Raw genomic sequence first — 16,568 nt, forward strand, 5'->3', positions numbered from 1 at the left:
AGCGGCCAGATGTGGACGGCGCCGGTGGGAACCAGTCGGGCCAGAGCGGCCACTCGGCCCATCCGGGCCAGAGAATGGCGGGGGTACCGGAGAATCGCCATTTTGAGTGGCACGGGCGATTCTCCGCCTGGCGCAGCGCAGAACCTGGCGGGGCCGTTCTCGCCAGTTGGGAGAATGGCGGGACGGCATCGCGCAATAAAATGGCGCGACCAGCGATTCTCCCAACCGGCACGGCCTCGGAGAATCGCGCCCTTGATGTCAAATACAAATTGGCAAATTATTAATAGAGGGAAGAAAAAGCCTGATTTTTTTGCAATCAAATTTAATATATGTTTTTCTTGGGAAGAAAAAGATCATAGATCACAGAATTTACAGTGCAGAAGGAGGCCATTCGGCCCATCATGTCTGCACCGGCCCTTGGAAAGAGCACCCTACCCAAGCCCACCCTATTCCCATAACTGAACAGCCCCACCCCACCTTTTGGGCACTAAGGGCAATTTAGCATGGCAAATCTACCTAACCTGCCCATCTTTGGACTGTGGGAGGAAACTGGAGCACCTAGAGGAAACCCACGCAGACACGGGGAGAATGTGCAGGATCCGCACAGTGACCCAAGCCAGAATCGAACCTGGGACCCAGGAGCTGTGAAGCAACTGTGCTAACCACTATGCTACCGTGCTGCCCCTGTTTTGCAATAGAATAATATAATGAAGAATGAAAATCGCTTATTGTCACAAGTAGGCTTCAAATGAAGTTACTGTGAAAAGCCCCTAGTCGCCACATTCCGGCACCTGTTCGGGGAGGCTGGCACGGGAATTTAATATATGTTTGGTAAATCTCTTGTTTACTTTGCGTGAAGTTAGATGGGTGGAAAGTGATTTTTTTTTTCCATACAAATATTTTTGAAAGGCACAAGAACAAACTGGATTTATCAAATAAAATATTGCAAATATTCCTCCATCCCCAAATAGTCGCATTAGAAGGTGCTGTGTCAATTTCTTTATCACATTGCTGTCCAGAAATCTCTCCTCTTCCCGCTTGTTGTTGGCATGCATTGAAAGATTTACAAGTTGATACTCAACCTATTTGGCCGCATTATGAACGCACCTTTCTCAGCCATTAACTCTGAGGTAAAGAGTTCCACAGAATCCTTACCCTCAGCAGATCTTTCAGTGTTTGGCGTCGGCATTGCCTCTGCCAGGACCCATGTCACCATCGCAAAGATGTCTATCGCTTCGCCCTCAACGGCCACAGAGGCGCGCGCATGCTTCCGGGAACCGAGCGGAGGACAGGGCGCGCTGCGGGTGACGCATTCGCGTATTTAAATCAGTATTTAAATTGGCTTTCGAGAGCCCTGAGCGGCTGGAGCGGGGCCGGTTTGTGCACGCAGGCGCGAGATGGCCGGGTAGCGGCGCGAGGGTGCCTCCGTCAACTGGTGAGGTAAAGTCGGGCTGCTTGCGGAGGGAGGGTAGGTGATAATGGAGGTACCGGCTCTCCTCACTGAGCTGAGCTGACTCCGCTCCAACTAACGGGCTGCTGGGGGGCTCTCTCAAAAATAATAATGGCGAGTGCCGTGGCCGGCCGAAGGAGATGGTGACTGGACTGGTGTTTTGTGATGATGGCTATTGAGGTTTGTGCCAATCTGCTACCTGAAGATGGACGGAGGGAGGGGGGCTCATATTAGTGCGACAGGAAATCCCCTCCTCCCTTGGACCAACGTGCAGACTCGCTAGGCTGCATTGCCGGGCACCACTGCACGAGTTACAGTAGTGAGATTGGGAGTGTGGTGACATTGGTTTGCATCGATCAGAGAGAGCAGCGTTAAGACCTCCTTGGGGCATCTCCTTATCGCTCAGCCACCATCAGCAGGTTACGGCAGGGACCCGCACTTGCAAAGGTGGAAGGCACTGTATGAATGCGCGAGTTCCCTTTGCAGCTTCCAGCAATTCCTGGCCAGTGCTCACCCCCAACGTTGTCTTCGTTGGCTGTCGTTTTCCCGGGTGAAGCATCAGTTTGTGGGGAGGGGAGGGTTGGATCAATGTCTCCTTTTTCAATGCCGTGCATAATTGTTCCGTTGGTAAGTGAGCCCCTGTGTGTGAAATTTCCGACCAGCTCCCGCTTTTACACCCACCTGTGACAAGTGGGCATGAGCGCCGCGGAGGAGGAAGGGGACTGACTGGGCTTTGATTGATGTGAGATTTCAGCTAAATGCTTCACAGCTCCAGGGTCCCAGGTTCGAATCCGGGTTTGGGTCACTGTCTGTGTGGAGTCTGCACATTCTCCCCGTGTGTGTGTGCGTTTCCTCCGGGTCCTCCCACAGTCCAAAGACGTGCAGGTTAGGTGGATTGGCCATGCTAAATTGCCCTTAGTGTCCAAATTGCCCTTAATGTTGGGTGGGGTTATTGGGTAGGGTGGAGGTATGGGCTTGGGTAGGGTGCTCTTTCCAAGAGCCGGTGCAGACTCGATGGGCTGAATGGCCTCCTGCACTGTAAATTCTATGTATTCAGCCGACTGGTGGCGGAGCAGAAACAGGCGTGTGCATGGGGAGCGGCGGTGTTAAAGAAGCTGTGGATGCACAACACAAGGTACTGGGGAGGCAACATGTACCCGTGAGTCTGCTGCTAATCCCCCTGCTTGTTTCCTTCTGGCTTTAATAGATTCGGCTACGCCAATAACTCAGGTTTGCAGATCCTGGAATTTAAAAAGGGATCGTATCTTATCCAACCACAGGAAGCGCTGGGTAAACTCAGGTCTGGCAGCATCTGTGCAGAGAGAAACTTGAGTTGTTTCGAGTCCATATGACCCTTGTATAGAAGGGCGGAGACTTTCTATTCCCCTTCAGCACTGTCATAGGATCATATAGATCTGGAAGGGTCATCATGTTTTATTTTGTATTTTGAGCAACTGCAATATTTTGTTATTATTCATATTTGACCTGCCTTGCCCAAACCTGCACCCTCATCTGCATGGTGCTAAGAGCACGTGCTGGCTGCAAGACTCGGGAAGGAGAAGTCATCTTCATACAATACGATAGGAAACCATTCCAATAACTAAATTCGACAGACAGGACAGCTGAAAATTAAGGCTCAATATTTGACTGGGACCTTGGGGCACAGGTCTCTGCCCCCGAGTGTTAATGTACTCTAATTGGCATATTTGGAAAGAAGGGAATGACTTGAGAGAGGTAGAGTAAAGGGCACTAGTGTATCTCCATTAAGCTGAATGGCCTATTTCTGTACCGTGGATTCTATGTGAATAATACATGAGTGTTCATTCATTACCGTAGCATTCTACTCTTGGGAGGAGGCTGCTACTAAGTTTTGATTGACTGCCTAAAGTGCAATCTCTCAAAAATGTACTTTGCAGGAATAATCCACAAAATTGCCCATCATCCACTAAAGACATTAAGCCAACTGGTGAACATCATGCTTTCGTACTTGATGACTACCCAGGTGTACAACAGCGTACTCCTTGTGATTGTGCATTGAGAGTTAGCAAGGTAATGACTGCAAATGTTTGAAATGATTGTTGATTCCAGCAGTCTATCTCCAATCATCTATTGCCCTTTCAACAGTTTAAAAGAGGTACTGAAAGTGTTATTAAAACTTTTTGTTGAATGCTTTGTTTCAATACTTCTTATGCATGGTTAGTGCAGATGGTGAGTTGTAAACATTTTTTTCATTATGAAGTCTTGCAACACCAGGTTAAAGTCTGACAGGTTTGTTTCAAACACTAGCTTTCGGAGCACTGCTCCTTCCTCAGGTGAATGAAGAGGTTTGTTCCAGAAACATACATATAGACAAATTCAAAGATGCCAGACAATGCTTAGAATGCGAGCATTTGCAAGACATAATCAAGTCTTTACACATCCAGAGATAGGGGTAACCCCAGGTTAAAGACGTGTGAATTGTCTCAAGCCAGGACAGTTGGTAGGATTTCGCAAGCTCAGGCCAGATGGTGGGGGATGAATGTAATGCGACATGAATCCCAGGTCCCGGTTGAGGCCGCACTCGTGTGCGGAACTTGGCTATAAGTTTCTGTTCGGCAATTCTGCGTTGTCGCGCGTCCTGAAGGCCACCTTGGAGAACATTTACCCAGAGATCAGAGGCTGAATGCCCTTGACTGCTGAAGTGTTCCCCGACTGGAAGGGAACATTCCTGCCTGGTGATTGTCGCGCGATGCCCGTTCATTCGTTGTCGCAGAGTCTGTATGGTCTCGCCAATGTACCAAGCTTCAGGACATCCTTTCCTGCAGTGTATGAGGTAGACAACGTTGACCGAGTCGCACGAGTATGTACTGCGTACCTGGTGGGTGGTGTTCTCGTGTGTCATGGTGGTATCCATGTCGATGATTGTGCTCTATGACGACGGCATTGCTGCAACAGCCTCAGTCTTCAACACCGACAACTGCCAATCTCCAGACTCAATTCTGCAACTCATCCGCTTCATTCTGGATCACAACGTCTTCACCTTTGACAACAAGTTCTTCATCCAGACACACGGAACAGCCATGGGGACCAAATCCGCACCTCAATATGCCAACATCTTCACGCACAAGTTTGAACAAGACTTCCTCACCACACAGGACCTTCAATGGACGTTATACACCAGATTCATCGATTACATTTTTTTCCTTTTGACCAACGGCAAAGAATCACTGAAATGACTACTCAATGACATCAATAAGTTCCATCCCACCATCAGACTCGCCATGGACTACTCTCCCAAATCAGTTGCATTCTTGGACACACTCATCTCCATCAAGGACGGTCACCTCAGCACTTTGCTTTACCGCAAGCCCATAGATAACCTCACGATGCTTCACTTCTCCAGCTTCCACCCTAAACACATTAAAGAAGCCATCCCCTATGGACAAGCCCTCCGTATACACAGGATCTGCTTCGACGAGGAGGAGCGTAACAGACATCTACAGACGCTGAAAGATGCCCTCGTACGAATGGGATATGGCGCTCGACTCATCGAACGACAGTTCCAACGCGCCACAGCAAAAAACCGCACCAACTTCCTCAGGAGACAAACAGGGTACACAACCGACAGAGTACCCTTCGTCGTCCAGTACTTTCTGGAGCGGAGAAACTACGACATCATCTTCGTAGCCTTCAACACATCATCGATGAAGATGAACTTCTTGCCAAGGTCATGCCCACACCACCACTATTTAACTTCAAACAACCACGCAACCTCAAACAAACCATTGTTTGCAGCAAACTACCCAGCCTTCAGAACAGCGACCACGACACCACACAACCCTGCCATGGCAATCTCTGCAAGACGTGCCAGATCATCGACATGGATACCACCGTTACACGTGACAACACCACCTACCAGGTACGCGTTACGTACTCATGCGACTCGGCCAATGTTGTCTACCTCATACGCTGCAGGAAAGGATGTCCCGAAGCATGGTACTTTGGCGAGACCATGCAGACGCTGCGACAACGAATGAACGGGCATCGCACGACAATCACCAGACAGGAATGTTCCTTTCCAGTCGGGGAACACTTCAGCAGTAAAGAGCATTCAGCTTCTGATCTCCGGGTAAGCATTCTCCAAGGCGGCCTTCAGGACGCGCAACAACGCAGAATTGCCGAGCAGAAACTTATAGCCAAGTTCCGCACACGAGTGCGGCCTCAACCGGGACCTGGGATTCATGTCGCATTACATTCATCCCCCACCATCTGGCCTGGGCTTGCGAAATCCTACCAACTGTCCTGGCTTGAGACAATTCACATCTCTTTAACCTGGGGTTACCCCTATCTCTGGACCTGTAAAGACTTGATTACCTGCAAATGCTCGCATTCTAAACATCTGGCATCTTTGAATTTGTCTATATATATATATAATATATATTATATATATATATTTTATATATATATATATATATATATATGTATATGTTTCTGGAACATACCTCTTCATTCACCTGAGGAAGGAGCAGTGCTCCGAAAGCTAGTGTTTGAAACAAACCTGTTGGACTTTAACCTGGTGTTGCAAGACTTCTTACTGTGCTCACCCCAGTCCAACGCCGACATCTCCACATCATATTTTTTCATGTTTGAGGTGGTAAGCTCATTTGACAATATTGCAATGTGCTCCAGCAGGTGAAAACCATCAAACAATGACGGGTGACCTCTCATCTTCGAGAGCTGATGCTGGCATGATGGGCTGACTGACCCCCTTATTTATGTCCAAGAATTGAATAGTGACGTAGCAATTTACGATGGTAATTGTGACTCCGAATTAGGAACCAAAAATCAAGATAACCAGCATTTAGGTTTATGCACAGGAAATCGATGTCTTCTGCAAAGTTTATTTCTCAACATATAATTAAACGGCCTCCTAGCATGCATTGTTACTCCTGCATCTTCCATAGGGATCATTTTTGTACTTACAGAATATTGTGATTGGCTGAAATATCCACTTATCTATTGCTATTACCAACTATTCAACTGACTGTAAACAGAAAGTAGGAAAATCTGAGTATTTGGGAGGGGGGTTTGTTACAGGTTAAGGGAGATTTGGAAAAAGATTGAGGTGGCCGACGAGTATAGCAATGTAGGTAAGGACAAGCACAGTGGGACAGGAAGGGATTGAGAGTTTTAACGAAAATTGTACATCAATGAATAAAATCATAGCAGGGAATAGAAGTTTTTAAAAGATGAAATGGGAAGTTCATTATCTAAATGCAAACAGCATCTGCAATAAGGTAGATGAACTAATGGTGTAAATAGCTAATATGATTTGGATGTAACCAACATTACAGAGACATGGTTACTAGGTAATCTAGCTTGAGAAATAAATACGGGGGGGTTGCCTCGGGTGAAGGGAGTTTTAGAAAAAGATTTAGGTGGCAAATGAGTATAGCAATGTAGACCAGAAGACAAAGGAGCAGAATTAGGCCACTCGGCCCAACGAGTATGCTCCGCCATTCAATCGTGGTTGATATTTTCTCCTGCCTACTTCCTATAACCCCTGATCCCCTTGTTAATCAAAAACCTATCTATCTCTGTCTTAAAGACACTCAGTGATTTGGCCTCCACAGCCTTTTGCGGCAAAGAGTTCCATAGATTCACCACCCTCTGGCTGAAGAAATTCCTCCTCATTTCAGTTTTAAAGGATTGTCCCTTTAGTCCGAGATTGTGTCCTCTGGTTCTTCTTTTTCCTGCAAGTGGAAACATCCTCTCCACGTCCACTCGTTCCAGGCCTCGCAGAATCCTGTAAGTTTCAATAAGATCCCCCCCCCCAATCGTTCTAATCTCCAACGAGTACAGACCGAGAGTCCTCAACCATTTCTTATACGACAGGTAAGGACAAGCATAATGGGACAGGAAGGGATTGAGAGTTTAACAAAAATTTGTGTTTCTGATTTGATCCCTGTTCAGTGCTGAATTGGCTGTTAGACTGGACAACATTGAGATGATACAGTTGGTCACAGACCTCTAAGCTTGAAGGAAAATTGTCTGGGCTTTTGCTCTTTATTCTAGTCGGGTGACACTTGTGTGGCTGTTTAGGTGGAGACCGAATTAGCCTCGAGTGTGACTCGTCTTTGTTCAGCTAGGCCCACAAGTGAAGAAGTGGCACTTTGAGGCATTCAAGGATGCTTGTTACCTTTTAGAGTGCATTCTAAGTAAAAGTGAATTGAGAGAGGGGAAACTGGGGACACACGTGGCTGGAAAGATGAAAGGGACAGAGAAAATATGATTTGTTTAGTACTACTGTTTTAGTGAAAGAACCGAGAAACTGTTGTGGCTGAGGAAAAGGCTGTGCAGTTGAAAGCTCTTTAGATTTTTGCTTTATGCTCTAGTAGCAAGTGGAGTTATTTTAAGTGCTGAAATGTACCAGCAGGTCTGTAATAATATGTATTATAAAAGCAAACCACGTTTCAAGGAAATGGATTTCTTTATCTGTTGGCAGAGTGGAAAAATGTCTTTTTATTAATAACTGGCAGTCATTTTTAAAGAAATATTTTAACATTTAATGTATTGATAATTCTGTTTTTACGTTGCAGGATGAGAGTCCAAATCAGTAAATTGTAAACAATTTTCAACACTTTTTGCAGTTTTGAGCTCTGATATGTGGTGCGGATAGCTTTAGTTTCCTAAGGGGAATAAGATCCTCTAACCACTCGATAAATATTCCGTCATTGTCTATGTATGGGTGTTGCTTGAAAGATCAAAGATAAGCCTGAGATCTGGTACAAAGAGAACAGGAAATGTTTCAGTTAGAACAATAGTTTCATGGTACAACCAGTCCATCATACAAGCAGATGCTTGGGGAAAATCAGGTTACACCTTCAGTAATAAAAACAGAAAATTCAGGACATATTCAGCAGGTCAGGCAGTATCTCAACAGAAACAAGTTGATATTTTCAGTTGACAACTTAATTCTGATGAAGGGTCGGCAATAACCCTAAATGTAAACTCTGTTTCTCTGTACAGATCCTGCCTGATCTGCTGGATATTCCTAGATTTTTCTATTTTTATTTCAGATTCCAGCATCTTCAGTAGTCCGCTTTTGTACCGATTCAGTAATAACCTGGGCGGCACGGTAGCAGTGGTTAGCACTGTCGTTTCACAGCGTCAGGGTCCCAGATTTGATTCCCGCTGGGGTCACTGTCTGTGCGGAGTCTGCACGTTCCCCCCATGTCTGCTCCGGTTTCCTCCCACAGTCCAAAGATGTGCAGGTTAGGTGGATTGTCCATGATAAATTACCCTTAGTGACCAAAAAGGTGAGATGGGGTTATTGGGTTACGGAGATAGGGTGGAAGTGAGGCCTTAAGTAGTCGGTGCAGACTCAATGGGCTGAATGGCCTCCTTCTGCACTGTATGTTCTATGTTCTAACTTCATTGCAGTGTTAATGTAAGCCTACTTGTGACAATGATAAGGATTCTAATTATTATTACCTATATTTTGAACATGGGGAAAGGTCCTTTTACTGTGTTTTGCTAATCCTGCCTGCTTCCAAAGCACGGGTCCTTTTTCAACAATCCCAATGTACAATTATGCTTGAGCCAATTGCTGGAACTGGTGTTCTTTTAATACATATATAGGGTTATCCATCTAGTTTAACTTGTGCTGCCAGGTGCATATGCTGTGCAAAATGAGAGCCAGTGATGGTTGCTCAACTGACTGCTGCTGTTAAAGCAACACTACTAATTCACCAAGCTAGTTAGTGTGTGTGATTGATAATACTGAGAAGCTGACAAATAACCCGTAACATCACCTTAATGCAGCAATAACGTGCCTTAACTTAGTAAAACATCCCAATGTGTTTCTCAGCAGTTATCAAACACAATTTTACACCTATTTTTTATTTGATCAAAACCAGGCCAAAAAAACCCTGAAAATTCATAAAATATAATCTTATTTTGACATTTTAATCAACCTGGAATGATTAACAACCTCTTAAATTTCACATTTGATATGACTTTTTATAATTATGCTTCAATTAAAGCTGATTCATAATGTGTTTAACTCCAAAGGAGTAATTAATATTTTGCGATGAGGGAGGTAGAATTTGCACTATGTTTATATTCTCCTTGTTATGTACATTGTTAATCTTGTTGCTGTTATAATGCCAAAGAAATACCTCAATAAAATGTTTATTTAAAAAAAAAAAATTTGAGTAGTGTAAATGAAAGGACAAGGTTACTTAATGTTTTGCAGCATCTGGTGGCTTTTCACTTTTGGCAAGCATTAACAAAGGTTCAGAAATCACTGAAGCAGTGAACCTTGGAGCAAATGCTATGAATTAGTTTTTCTTTTAATCACACCTAGGACAAGGCTACTTAATGTTTTGGGGCATCTGGTGGCTTTACATTTTTGGCAAGCATTAACAAAGGCTCAGAAATCACTGAAGCAGTGAATCTTGGAGCAAATGCTATGAATTAGTTTTTCTTTTAACCACACCTTCAGATTGTATCATTTTTGCAAGACAAATGGTTGTCACTAATAATTTGTCACCATTAATGGAGTGGTGATGTTGATGATGCACCTGGATCTTGTGATTGTCAAGTCCAAAGCTCTAGCTCCTTAACCAATTAAAACTTGGGTAAAGAGAAAAATAGCAAACTATGTACGTGAAATAGTGAATTAGAGTCAAATTAGATATCAAGAGAATTTGTTAATACTATTGAGCAACTTTAAGTGATAGACATTTAATTCTGTGCCTTTCAAACTTCTTCCAAGCAGCATTTAGCATGGAGTACTGATACTTCATGGGGGCCGATTTAGCTCTGTTGGCTGGACAGCTGGTTCATGATGCAGAGCAAGGCCAACAGCGCAGCTTCAATTCCCATACCGGCTGAGGTTATACAACCTTGCATCTCGCCTGGGGTGTGGTGATCCTCGGGTTAAATAGTCACCAGTCAGCTCTCCCCCTCAAAAGAGAAGAGCAGCCTATAGTCGTCTGGGACTATGGCAATTTTTACTTTTTACTGTTTCATCAGTTAAGGGAGGACAATAGGTAGTAATCATCTGGATGTTTCCTTCCCTGTGTCTGGCGTGAAGCCAGAGGTTCTGAGTTAATATTGAAGACCACCAGGGCCAGTCCCCCCTTCCCCACCACAACTATATACCACTGTGCTCCCATCTCTGGTGAGTTTGTCCTGCCAGTTGGACGTGATATAACCAGGGATGATGATTGTCAAATCTGAAATATTGCCTAATTTTATTTTGTGAGCATGTTTGTTCATTTACTATCCCTAACCTATCTGACTACATGTTTCTGCCAAGTCGCGATTTGCTGGTAGAGTACAAATGGGTGACTATGAGCGCGATCTAACGGTCACGTCTCAGCTGACTCTGGATTAGGAAATCTCATGAGATTTGTCCGTCTTGCCATGCCTCGCGAGATCTAACTAGAGGTCAAATGAGTCCTCCCAGGCAATCAGAGGGCCCTGAGTGGTCGGCCTCTGGGCAGGGTGGCACACTGACACTGCTGATGCCACCTGGGCACTTTGGTCCTGGCAGTGTCACCTGGGTGCACAGGTGCCACTGCCAGGCTGGTGACATTTGGCCTACGCTGGGGTTTGGGCCCAGAGATGTTGAGAGGGGATCAAGGTCCCCCTAATCGGTACATAGAACATAGAACAGTACAGCACAGAACAGGCCCTTCGGCCCTCAATGTTGTGCCGAACAATGATCACCCTACTTTAAACCCACGTAACCCGTATACCCGTAACCCAACAATCCCCCCATTAACCTTACACTACGGGCAATTTAGCATGGCCAATCCACCTAACCCGCACATCTTTGGACTGTGGGAGGAAACCGGAGCACCCGGAGGAAACCCACGGTACGTTGGGGCATTGTGGGTTTGTTCAGGCCTGATCGTAAAAAGAAAAGCCCTGTTTGAAAGCGGGGTCATTCCCGGTACCCTATATCCTGTGGGAAATTTTTTCGACGTACAGGTACATAGAACATAGAACAGTACAGCACAGAACAGGCCCTTCGGCCCTCGATGTTGTGCCGAGCAATGATCACCCTACTCAAACCCACGTTTGCCCCTCCCCCCCCTCCCTCCCCCCCCCCTCCCTCCCCCCCCCCCCCCCCTCCCCCCTCCCCCCCACTGTTAACCTTTTTAACAGTGAAGTTGGTCACGGGGTATGAAATGCATACATGCTGCTGCAAACCATGATATTTACCTATCATAATTGGGAGAGCCATTTCAAATTTTTGAGACTAATATTTGCAGTCGCCACATGCTTGAATGTAGTGGTAGTTTTCTCCATTTTAGTGGTTTTTTCATTGAGTTTATTGGTGTCTAAAATGCTTCGTATTAGTGCCACTGGTGTTGTGTTGGAAGTGAAGGATATCCTGTTTGCTTTTGTGGTCCCATAGCCTCAATCAATCATCTCTGCCAGTGTTTATATTTTGAACTTTCTTTCAGTTCAATAAATTTAAACTCTTAGAAAGATATTTTAAGCTAATCTGAAATATTCTGAATTTGAAATGGCTTAAAAAAAAATTATTTTGGATGGGTGTTATAATTAAGTAAGCCATTGATAGAAGCGGGGACAGGTTGCACATCCTATTGTGGCATAGTGAAAGAAAATAATTAAAAGAGAAAACATAGACAAAATATAAACATGTTTGTACAGCTACCACACAGTCTGTAGTTGCAGCTGCTAGGAAACACTAGTTTCCTGTTTACTCCAATTTATGTATGGATTATCGCAAGATGTGCGTGACTGCTCTCCACACTCCTCTATTTGATCCTCCGTCACAGGATACTGAGCGCTGTGGGCATCCTTTTACAGCCACAGTACTTGCATTCCATGTGTTACTAGCTGTGTGCATATGTACTGATTTTTACTTTGATGAAATTGCTGAAATATGAAACTTTCAGAAAATTTTACGTGAAAATTTGTTAACTTTGTGACATCCTTAAATACATCATGTAATGAGTTGTCCAAACTTCAATTCCATTTATTTTCGCAGCACCACAGTCAAGCCATTGGTCCAAGAATGAAAATTGGGAGTTATAGTTATTGGTCAATCCATTAAATGCTTCCAAAGGCATGCAACTGCAATCAGCAATAGAACGCCCAAGTGATCCTTTTTGGGAAAGGACTTAAAAAAAGACAGCTGTATTTTAACTTGCTCCTGACCTAAGATCTTGACTTAAGACCCATCATGAGCTTCTTGGGTCCTTGCCTTAGAATCCTCTGCAATGAATTGTATTGTGAGGAATAAGAGCTAATTGAACCAAAAGCACCCTCCCCTGCAGTAATGGCTGTTGTAGAAGCAGAACTGGGTCAGTCCATTGAGAAAATGGTCCACATGGAAGGGGTGGAAACCTGGTGTAATGACCTCTCCTGAGTCTAGAACCTGAATTTTATCTTGGTGCCATGTAAAAATATGCCGTATGTAAGTACCCAAAGAATCACTCCCGTGCAGAAGGAGGCCAGTGTGTATCGAGAAATATCTAAGGCACTGCAAAGGCTATGAACCCTGGCAATATCCCAGCAATAGTACTGAAGACTTGTGTTCCAGAACGTGCTGCACCCCTAGCCAAGATGTTCCAGTACAGCTACAATACTGGCATCTACCCAGCAATATGGAAAGTTGCCCAGGTGTGTCCTATACACACAAAACGGGGCAAATCCAACCTAGCCAATTACCACCCCATCAGTCTACTCTCCATCATCAGCAAAGTGATGGAAGGAGTCATCAACAGTGCTAACAAGCAGCATTTACTCAGCAATAACCAGCTCACAGACGTTCAGTTTGAGTTCTGCCAGGATCACTCGGCTCCTAACCTTATTACAGCCTTGGTTCAAACATGGACAAAAGAGCTGAATGCCTGAGGTGAGGGTAACTGCCTTTGACATCAAGGCAGCATTTGACCGGGTATGGCATCAAGGACTCCTAGCTAAACTGGAGTCAATGGGAATCTGGGAAACTCTCTGCTGGTTGGAGTCATGCCTGGCACAAAGGAAGATGGTTGTGGCTGGAGGCCAAATCTCAGTGTCGGGACATCACTGCAGGAGTTCCTCAGGGTAGTATCCTAGGCCCAACCATCTCCAGCTGCTTCATCAATGACCCCACTTACATCATAAGGTCAGATGTGGGGATGTTTATGGATGACTGCACAATGTTCAGCATCATTTGTAGCTCCTCCGATAAAGAAGCAGTTCATGTCCAAATGCAGCAAGATCTGGACAATTATCCAGACCTGGGCTGACAAGTGGCAAGTTAAATTGGCACCACACAAGTGCTAGGCAAAGACCATCTTCTGCAAGAGAGGATCTAACCACCTCCCCTTGACATTCAATGGCATTACCATCGCTGAATGCCCACAACCAACATCTTGAACTGGACTAGCCACATTAATACTGTAACTGCCAGGGCAGGTCAAAGGCTAGCAATCCTACAGCATGTAACTCACCTCTTGACCTCCAAAGCCTGTCCACCATCTACAAGGCACAAGTTAGGAGTGTAATCATACAATTTATAGTGCAGAAGGAGACCATTCGGCCCATCGAGTCTGCACTGGCTCTTGGAAAGAGCACCCTACTTAAGCCCACACCTCCACCCTATCCCCGTAATCCAGCAACTCCATCTAACCTAAGGGCAATTTAGCATGGCCAATCCACCTAACCTGCACATCTTTGGACTGTGGGAGGAAACCGGAGCACCCGGAGAAATCCATGCAGACACTGGGAGAATCTGCAGACTACACACAGACAGTGATCCAAGCAAGAATCTAACCTGGGACCCTGGTGCTGTGAAGCCATAGTGCTAACCACTATGCTGCCATGCTGCCCATGGAATACTCTCCACTTGCCTGGATGAGTGCAGCTCCAACAACACTCTAGAAGCCCAACACCATCCAGGACAAAGCAGCACGTCGGATTGCTCCCCCTGCCACAAACATTCAAACCCTCCACCACTGAAGAACAGTGGCAGCTATGTGCATCATTTACAAGATGCACGGCAGTAACTTACCACGGTTCCTTAGACAACACCTTCCAAACCCACGACACTACCATCTAGAAGGACAAGAGCAGCAGATACCTGGGAACCCCACCACTTGGAGGTTACCCTCCAAGTCACTCAGCACCCTGACAGGAAAGGATGTCCCAAAGCATGGTACATTCGCGAGACCATGCAGACGCTGTGACAACGCATGAACGGACATCGCGCGACAATCACCAGGCAGGAATGTTCCCTTCCAGTCGGGGAACACTTCAGCAGTCAAGGGCATTCAGCCTCTGATCTCCGGGTAAGCGTGCTCCAAGGCGGCCTTCAGGACGCACGACAACGCAGAATCGCTGAGCAGAAACCTAGAGCCAAGTTCCTCACATGAGTGCGGCCTGGGAATCATGTTGCATTACATTCATCCCCCACTATCTGGCCTGGGCTTGCAAAATCCTACCAACTGTCTTGGCTTGAGACAATTCACACCTCTTTTTAACCTGGGGTTACCCCTATCTCTGTACCTGTAAAGACTTGATTACCTGCAAATGCTCGCATTCTAAACATTATCTGGCATCTTTGAATTTGTCTATATATATATATATATATGTTTCTGGAACATACCTCTTCATTCACCTGAGGAAGGAGCAGTGCTCCGAAAGCTAGTGTTTGAAACAAACATGTTGGACTTTAACCTGGTGTTGTAAGACTTCTTACTGTGCTCACCCCAGTCCAACGCTGGCATCTCCACATCACCCTGGCTTGGGAATATATCGCTGTTCCTTCACTGTCACTGGGGCAACATCCTAGAACTCCTTCCCTAACAGCACAGTGGGTGTACCTATACCTCAAGAACTGCAGTGGTCCAAGAAGGCAACTCACCACCACCTTCTGAAGGGCAGCTAAGGGTGGGCAATACCTGCTGGCCTAACCAGCGATGGCCACATCCAGTACATTAACAAAAGAAAAGTTGGCCATCATGTCTGCACCAACTCTTATTAACAGCGCTCTAACTGGCCCACTCCCCCACCCAATCCCTGTAACCCCACATATTTTGTTTTTTAAAATAATTTTTATTGGACTTTTTTACAGAAAATATAAAATATAACAACAAACAATGAAATGCAACAAAATAACCCATAACAACTGTAACCCCCCCCCCAGACCATATTAACGCATGTATCATATCCCCCCAACCCCAACACGAGAACTTAAAAATAAATTTAAATTAAATAAACAAACATAGTCATCGTCCCGTCCCCCCCTTTTCCCTCCCCCCTCCCCACCAGGTTGCTGCTGCTACTGTCCCAGTACCCTATCGTTGAGCCAGAAAGTAGAGGAAAGGTTGCCACCACCTAAAGAACCCTTGTACCAATCCTGTAACCCCACATATTGATAAAGGCCAATCCACCTAATCTGCACATCTTCAGACTGGGAGACAAGTTGAGAACTGAAACCCACACAGTCACAGGGAAACGTGCAAACTCCACACATACAGTCACCAAGGCTGGAATCTAATCCTGGTGCTGAGGCAGCAGTGCTAACTACTGTGCCACTAAGGTGCCCTAGTAGTAGGTTTTGGTTCAATACATGGCAATATAAAAATGGGTTATTGTAGTGTGCTGCCCATTCTCGTTGCAGCAGAATCTTCTCATTGCTGCTTGATCATTGTAGCCTTGGGGCTACTGCATTTTTCAAACTGAGCAGGAACAATTTAAGCTCATCCACGGCAGGAACTGTTATATTAAAACTAGTTCACATTAGCAAAGTCCCAGAAATACAACAGGAAGGAAGTATGTGATGCAGTTTGTCTGCGTCACATTTCATGAAACTTAATACCGTAGAAAAGTTTACTTGGCAGTAAAATGGGGAATGCAAGTTGATAAGTGAAGTAAAATAGCTGGATTTTATTTTAAGCCTGTAATATGTACTTAGCTGAAGAATCTTCAGCAAAATGATTCTGGGAAGAAAAACATGGCAGGTGGTTTTGATTTTGAAGTATTAAAATTGATATTTAGAAAAATGAAACTGTTTTATTTTTAATTTGATGGATTGCCTTGTACATCAGGTACATGAATATAAGAGCCAGTTGAGGAGGAGAGGCTGTAGAAAGGTTTTAATACCTTG

At 45.2% G+C, this 16,568-nt stretch overlaps 1 protein-coding gene across 8 annotated transcripts in view; it reads left to right on the forward strand.

The window, feature by feature from the left end:
- Nucleotides 1–1,343: 1,343 nt before the first annotated feature.
- LOC119953985 (protein-tyrosine sulfotransferase 2-like) overlaps nucleotides 1,344–16,568 on the forward strand; it is a 129,823-nt gene continuing 114,598 nt past the window's right edge. For 3 of the 8 annotated variants that reach the window (XM_038778875.1, XM_038779054.1, XM_038778795.1), the window contains exon 1: nucleotides 1,345–1,440. The gene's annotated coding sequence lies outside the window, so the exon portion shown is untranslated. The other 5 variants (XM_038779140.1, XM_038779219.1, XM_038778968.1 and 2 more) reach the window with 4 other exon arrangements.

The sequence above is a fragment of the Scyliorhinus canicula genome, chromosome 1 (genome assembly GCF_902713615.1).
Source record: "Scyliorhinus canicula chromosome 1, sScyCan1.1, whole genome shotgun sequence".
In the NCBI taxonomy this organism is placed as follows: Eukaryota; Metazoa; Chordata; class Chondrichthyes; order Carcharhiniformes; family Scyliorhinidae; genus Scyliorhinus; species Scyliorhinus canicula.